Source organism: Balearica regulorum, unplaced genomic scaffold, assembly GCF_011004875.1.
Source record: "Balearica regulorum gibbericeps isolate bBalReg1 unplaced genomic scaffold, bBalReg1.pri S36, whole genome shotgun sequence".
Classification (NCBI taxonomy): domain Eukaryota; kingdom Metazoa; phylum Chordata; class Aves; order Gruiformes; family Gruidae; genus Balearica; species Balearica regulorum.
The window spans coordinates 90,061-98,159 of record NW_022679029.1 but is presented as its reverse complement, the minus strand read 5'-3'; positions in this window follow the sequence as shown (position 1 = coordinate 98,159).

Sequence of the window (8,099 nt, the reverse complement as noted above, 5' to 3'; positions counted from 1 at the left end):
TCGAAGAGGGGCTTGGAGGGGAGTTAATCCGTCTCCTCCCCCTCTTCCCCTTGTCCTCCCAGCAATCGGGCTGAATCCTTCTGCCTCCCCTTCCACAGGAGGGGCGGAAGCATTATTGGCCCCCAAATTTTGATCCCCTTGATCATTTCCTAACCTTCTACGAGGTGCAACCAATAATTCAACATCATCATCTTCAAATTCACATTTAAAACCACCGTTTACCAATATCACAAGCTGAGCAACCTTTTCCAAATTCTTATCAGGTTCCTGCCCCTTTAACGCCATTATCGCAGAACTAGGTGAAACCAATTCACATTGCCTTTGCCATTCCAGATGATTTCGCAGTGTGAAAAACAAATCTACATATGCCATTTCATTCCATTTACCTTCCGTTTTACAAAATAACATCAATTTCAAAATTGCGTTATACTGCAATGTCCCATTCTCCGGCCACTTTTCCCCATTCTCTAAAGTATACAGTGGCCACCAGTGATTACAATACTCAATCAGCTGTTTCCAAGTCAAAGGATCAATTTTTCCCAGATCTTTCCAATGTTCTAAAATACATCCCAGTGGTGTTTTTCGTCGGTTTGGTTTCTTACTTGGAAAAGTACCCATCTCCCAGGGACTCAGTGGTTGTGATTGTGCACTATCACAAGCACTAGTCAGAGGGACCCCAACCCGTGTTAGAGCTCCCTCAGGGATTTCCCCTGCCACCGGCAATCCCAGGGATTTCTCCTGCCACCAGAAATCCCAACCTTGGAGGCTTCCCCTCCCCGGTGGGCCCTGCTCCACAGGCTTTCGCCTAGCAGAGACTTTTACCTGAGACGTCTCCTCAGCCCAACTCTGCGCAGCTTTCACCGCGCCTTACGAGCAGGCCTCCCGTGCTCCTAGTGTGGGCCTGTCCCAATGCAGGCCTGTCCCGGTGCGGGCCTGTCCCAGTGTGGGCCTGTCCCGGAGAGCCAAGGGGCTCCTTGAATAAGGCCTTCAACTTATGCTCTTGGTGCGGGCCTGTCCCGCCACGATGGTAAGAGCAAATATTCAAAAAACCCAAATATTCAAATCAAATAAGAATGCCTTTACCTCTCCCAGGGGTCTTGCTCAGAGCTCTTCGGTCCGGGGATCAGAGGTTCTCCCGGAGAATTCCCCGGTGCCAGCTGGAGGTCCTGCGATCCCACGGATCCGTCGAGGTTCAAAAGCAGTGTCCCATCTGGGTCGCCAGAAACTGTCACCGAAATCCGGGAATAAACCTCGTGACACCAATGTAGTGTTAAAGGGCAGGCATTCTTTATTGCAGAGCTGGATGCACGGGGGATAGCTCCACCCAACGTGCATGCCAGGTGATCGCCAACACACAGGTTATGTAGGATCAAAACATACATATTCATCATTTTTCTCAGAAAAGGCAGTCCTAGGATAATCATTTCTCAGAATCCATTTCCATATTCTCCTCCCCGTCACGCATGCTCAGTGTTTGGAGTCGGTGGTCCTCAGGGGTCTCTGGTGGTCGTCAGTGCTCTTGCACCCGTGTCCGCTGGATTACCCCCTTCATGCAGGTATGCGCAGTATCCTTGTTGTAGGTGCACCTGTACCTGTCCATAGCAACTTACTTTATAAGATTAATATTCCCGGGCCTATTGTCCGGGTGGTAGGGACTGTACAAGGAACATAGCAGCATTGTATCTTGCCACGGTCACCTTGCCACTCGCCATGGTTAGTTAGCTTCATTACCTATTACCTTGGTTACAAACTACGGCCCCCTAGCCTACGGTTACATTTCCCCCCTTTGGAAGTTTTGAAATAATCACTTTTCAATACTTCCACTCATATTTTCCTATCCTAGACACATTACAGATGTTCTTAAACTTGTAACCATAGCATCTACACCCCAGTGTGTCTGCTCATGTTCCTCTTTTGCAAGTTCTAACATACCTTGTGGAGTTACTATTACCTGATTTTCTCGTGTCACCCACCATCCTTCCATATTCTGAGATGCTTTTAAGTGCTCTGCCAATTGTTCACCTAGTTTGCTGCATCTTGCTTTTAAATTTGGAATTTTCATCTGGTTTACTGGTACTAGTGCAAGGATACCTTGTTCTGCAGCCTCCTTTGCAGCTTTATCCGCCAACCGATTACCTATACTTACAGCTGTCTGACCAAACTGATGAGCCTTTCAATGCATTACGGCCACTTCCTTTGGTTTCTGCACATCTTGTAGGAGTTGAAGAACTTCCTCCTTATGCCTTATCAGTGATCCTTGGGCTGATAACAGCCCTCTTTCTTTCCAGAGAGCTCCATGAGCGTGGATCACACCAAATGCATATTTGCAATCAGTCCATATATTTACTCTTTTCCCTTCTGCCATCCGTAAAGCCTGCTTAAACGCCACCAGTTCTGCTTTCTGCGCTGATGTATTTGCAGGTAGTGTCCCTGACTCCAGTATCTTGTCGATGGTGACAACAGCATACCCGGCCATTCGCCTTCCTTCTTGCACAAAACTGCTTCCATCCGTAAACAGTTCCAGATCAGGATTCTTCAAGGGTTCGTCCTTCAGGTCCGGTCTGCTGGAATAAACTTGTTCAATGGTTAGCAGATAATCGTGTTCCAATTTCTCAGTAGGATTTTTTGTTGACAGGAACATTGCTGGATTTACAATTGCTGTGGTTTTTAATTCCACATCATCTTGTTCCAATAGGACAACCTGGTACTTCAACATTCTGCTAGGGGATAACCAGTGACCCCCCTTTTGTTCTAAGACAGTTATTACCATATGTGGTACATATACCACTATCTTTTGGCCCATAGTCAATTTTCCAGCTTCCTGAATCAGCAGCACCGTTGCTGCCATGGCACGCAAACATCCCGGCCATCCTTTACTCACAGTGTCAAGTTGTTTGGAGAAGTACCCCACTGGTCGCTTCCAAGATCCAGCACTCCAAAGGCCAGATGTTGCCTTTCGTGCACAAACAGCTCAAAAGGTTTGGTTAGATCAGGTAGACCCAGTGCAGGGGCTGTCATCAATGCCTTTCTGAGTTCTTTAAATGATTTATGGCATTCAGGTGTCCAAGTCAGGTATTGGTCTTTAGATTCTTTCAGGGCCTCATATAGGGGTTTCACATACAGTCCATAATTTAAAATCCAGAGTCGGCACCATCCAATCATTCCCAAAAAGGCTCTCAGTTCCTTTGGACTGTTAGGTTCGGGAATCTGACAAATGGCTTCTTTTCTTTCATTTCCCAATTGTCTCTGTCCTTGAGATATCTCAAATCCCAAATAAATCACTGCTGCTTTCCCTGTCTGGGCCTTGTTTCTGGAGACTCTATATCCTCCTTGGCCCAGGAAGTTCAATAAACTGATGGTCATTTCAAAACATGTGTCTTTACTCTCTGCTGCTATCAGGATGTCATCCACATACTGTAATAATATACCTTCTCCTTGATTCTGTTTCTTCCACATTTCCAACTCTTTTGCCAACTGATTTCCAAATATTGTAGGGCTATTTTTAAATCCTTGTGGAAGCACAGTCCATGTTAATTGCGTTTTCCTTCCTGTAGTGGGACTCTCCCATTCAAAGGCAAATATGCCTTGACTTTTCGTATCCCGAGGCATGCAAAAGAAGGCATCCTTTAAATCCAGCACAGTAAACCATTTATGTTCCTCCCTCAGAGATGTCAGCAAGGTATATGGATTGGCCACTACTGGGTGTATATCTTGAACTATCTGATTTATGGCCCTTAAATCCTGAACTATTCGATATTCCCTGCCTCCTGATTTCCTTACTGGTAATATAGGGGTATTGTATTCTGATTCACATTCAACTAACAGCCCATATTCTAAAAATTTTGTAATTAATTCTTCTAATCCCTTTCGGGCCTCCCACTTAATAGGATATTGTTTTTGTCTTACCGGCTTGGCTCCAGGTTGTAAAGTCACCTTTACCGGTTCTGCCAGTTTGGATCGTCCTGGAACTTCACTTGTCCATACCAAAGGGGTTACTGCATTGTCCACCGCTTCTGAAATCTCTTCCTCCTTGGAGGAATCCTGTAACATAAACACTCTCGCCTCTATGGCTTTGATTCTGGTATTAGCAATCTGATTTCTCCATCTTTAAAAATTATTTGTGCATCTAATTTGCTTAATAAATCTCGTCCCAATAAAGGCAACGGACATTTGGGCATGTACAAAAATTGATGTGTTACGCACTGTTTTCCCAGCTTAAATTTTAACAGTTTCAAGAAAGGCCAGTTTTCTTTTTCGCCCCGTCGCACCAACACCCTCTGCTGATTTATGGCTGAGTTTTGCTTTATATGTTTATTATTCTCGGTCAAGATTGCCAGAATTTTTCCATCCCTTTGCATTTGTCTGACTTCTTTTTCTTTTTCTCTGTTGTTATACACAGTCCAGGCTATTTCAAGCATTTTGCCTAAATCTCTGGACTCAGCCCCTTCCAATTTTTGAAGCTTTTTCCTTATGTCTGGGGCTGATTGTCCCATAAATATAGAGGCCAATTCTATAGCTTCCTCGGGTTTTTTGTTTGTTTGCTTGTGGTTTTGTTTGTGGGTTTGGTTTTTTTTTTCTTCTCTGGGTCCAAATTAGTATATTTTCTCGCAGTCACCTTCAGTCTATCCATAAAGGCTGAAGAGGACTCATTTAATTCTTGTCTCACTTCATAAAGTTTAGACCGATTACTTGCTTTTGGCATTGCATGTCTAATACCAAACAAATCCACCTGATACCTAAACATCCCTCTGGGCCCCAGTTGATTAGGGTCCCACTCAGGATTTGTGGATGGAAGATTCTGGTCCACTGTCCCTTGTATAATCCCATTAGCATGCGCTCCTTCCACTTGTTTTCTGGCTGTATTTAACACCATTTTCTTTTCAGTGTCTTCCAACAAAGTATTCAATATTACTTTGAAATCCTCCCAATCGGGGTTCTGGGTTCTGATTATTGTTTCAACTACTTTGGCAACTCTTTCAAGATCATCTCGATAAGTGCCTGCAGTTTCTTTCCCTGGTCTTAAATCAGTTATTGAGAAGGGAACTTTTACCATTACCAGACCCTCGTTACCAACTGCCTGTCGAAGAGGGGCTTGGAGGGGAGTTAATCCGTCTCCTCCCCCTCTTCCCCTTGTCCTCCCAGCAATCGGGCTGAATCCTTCTGCCTCCCCTTCCACAGGAGGGGCGGAAGCATTATTGGCCCCCAAATTTTGATCCCCTTGATCATTTCCTAACCTTCTACGAGGTGCAACCAATAATTCAACATCATCATCTTCAAATTCACATTTAAAACCACCGTTTACCAATATCACAAGCTGAGCAACCTTTTCCAAATTCTTATCAGGTTCCTGCCCCTTTAACGCCATTATCGCAGAACTAGGTGAAACCAATTCACATTGCCTTTGCCATTCTGGATGATTTCGCAGTGTGAAAAACAAATCTACATATGCCATTTCATTCCATTTACCTTCCCTTTTACAAAATAACATCAATTTCAAAATTGTGTTATACTGCAATGTCCCATTCTCCGGCCACTTTTCCCCATTCTCTAAAGTATACAGTGGCCACCAGTGATTACAATACTCAATCAGCTGTTTCCAAGTCAAAGGATCAATTTTTCCCAGATCTTTCCAATGTTCTAAAATACATCCCAGTGGTGTTTTTCGTCGGTTTGGTTTCTTACTCGGAAAAGTACCCATCTCCCAGGGACTCAGTGGTTGTGATTGTGCACTATCACAAGCACTTAGTCAGAGGGACCCCAACCCGTGTTAGAGCTCCCTCAGGGATTTCCCCTGCCACCGGCAATCCCAGGGATTTCTCCTGCCACCAGAAATCCCAGTCTTGGAGGCTTCCCCTCCCCGGTGGGCCCTGCTCCACAGGCTTTCACCTAGCAGAGACTTTTACCTGAGACGTCTCCCCAGCCCAACTCTGCGCAGCTTTCACCGCGCCTTACGAGCAGGCCTCCCATGCTCCTAGTGTGGGCCTGTCCCAATGCGGGCCTGTCCCGGTGCGGGCCTGTCCCAATGTGGGCCTGTCCCGGAGAGCCACGGGGCTCCTTGAATAAGGCCTTCAACTTATGCTCTTGGTGCGGGCCTGTCCCGCCACGATGGTAAGAGCAAATATTCAAAAAACCCAAATATTCAAATCAAATAAGAATGCCTTTACCTCTCCCAGGGGTCTTGCTCAGAGCTCTTCGGTCTGGGGGTCAGAGGTTCTCCCGGAGAATTCCCCGGTGCCAGCTGGAGGTCCTGTGATCCCACGGATCCGTCGAGGTTCAAAAGCAGTGTCCCATCTGGGTCACCAGAAACTGTCACCGAAATCCGGGAATAAACCTCGTGACACCAATGTAGTGTTAAAAGGCAGGCATTCTTTATCACAGCGCTGGATGCACGGGGGATAGCTCCACCCAACGTGCATGCCAGGTGATCACCAACACACAGGTTATGTAGGATCAAAACATACATATTCATCATTTTTCTCAGAAAAGGCAGTCCTAGGATAATCATTTCTTAGAATCCATTTCCATATTCTCCTCCCCGTCACACATGCTCAGTGATTGGAGTCGGTGGTCCTCAGGGGTCTCTGGTGGTCGTCAGTGCTCTTGCACCCGTGTCCGCTGGGTGACCCCCTTCATGCAGGCATGCGCAGTACCCTTGTTGTAGGTGCACCTGTACCTGTCCATAGCAACTTACTTTATAAGATTAATATTCCCGGGCCTATTGTCCGGGTGGTAGGGACTGTACAAGGAACATAGCAGCATTGTATCTTGCCACGGTCACCTTGCCACTCGCCATGGTTAGCTAGCTTCATTACCTATTACCTTGGTTACAAACTACGGCCCCCTAGCCTATGGTTACAATGGTGTCCCTCATCCCCATGGACATGGCGTCCCCTTGGACATGGTGTCCCTCATCCCTCTGGGTCATGGTGTCCCTCATCCCCATGGACATGGTGTCCCCTTGGACATGGTGTCCCTCATTCCCATGCCAGCGTGTCCCCATGGACGTGGTGTCCCTCATCCCCTCCAACATGGTGTCCCCAGGGGTCATGGTGTCCCTCATCCCCATGCCAGGGTGTCCACTTGGCCATGGTGTCCCTGTGGGTCATGGTGTCCCCGTGGGTCACAGTGTCCCTCATCCCCATGGGTCATGGTGTCCCTCATCCCCACGCCAAGGTGTCCCTGTGGACATAGTGTCCCTCATCCCCGTGGGTCATGGTGTCCCCTTGGGTCATGGTGTCCCTCATCCCTACGGCCAGGGTGTCCCCATGGACGTGGTGTCCCTCATCCCCAAGGGTCATGGCGTCCCTCATCCCCATGGCCATGGTGTCCCCACGTGTCATAGTGTCCCTCAGCTCCCTGAGCAGCGTGTCCTCGTAGCCGAAACGACAGGCCCGTACCGAAGGCCCGCTTCCACGCGACGAGAACCTTTTCGTCGCTTCGTTAGGCGGAAGGCTAACGAAGCTCGGGACTAAGCTCCCCCCCACCCCCCCCCGTGACACGTCGAGCAGGAGCCGCAGGACGCTCGGAGGCCCTTCCGTACGTACGGAACGCGGGGGACGCCAATCGCCTCCAGCGCCATCCCGAGCTCCCCAAGGCGCAGAGCGAATAATTACCGACGCCGAAATAACGAGAAACTGGGGGGGGGTGTGTGTGTAACTTGGGCCGGGGCGTCCCCCAAATTATCCCACCTACTCGCAAGGCAGAGAAAGGAACCGAGCGTTCCAGTTTGCGTACTGGGCGAAGAAACCAGGACCAGTTAGCGTGACGGGGAGTGCGCCGCTTTGTAATCTGTAATATCCGCGTATAAATATGACGGATATATCCAGATCTCTCTGCACCCCGCTCCGCCCTTGACGGAACCGCCAGCTCCTCCCAGTTTGGTGTCAGCTGCAAACTTGCTCACGACACCTTCGTGAGGGTCACAGAGAAGTGACCCTAAAATGGAGCCCTGGGGAACCCCACCAGTGACCGGCCGCCAGCCTGAGTTCCCCGTTTACCGGAACTCTTTGGGCCCGACCCGGCAGCCATTTGCTCACCCATGGCGCTACGGTTTTGTCAAACCGCGTGCTGGATGTTTCCTCCAGAAGGACGCTGTGAAA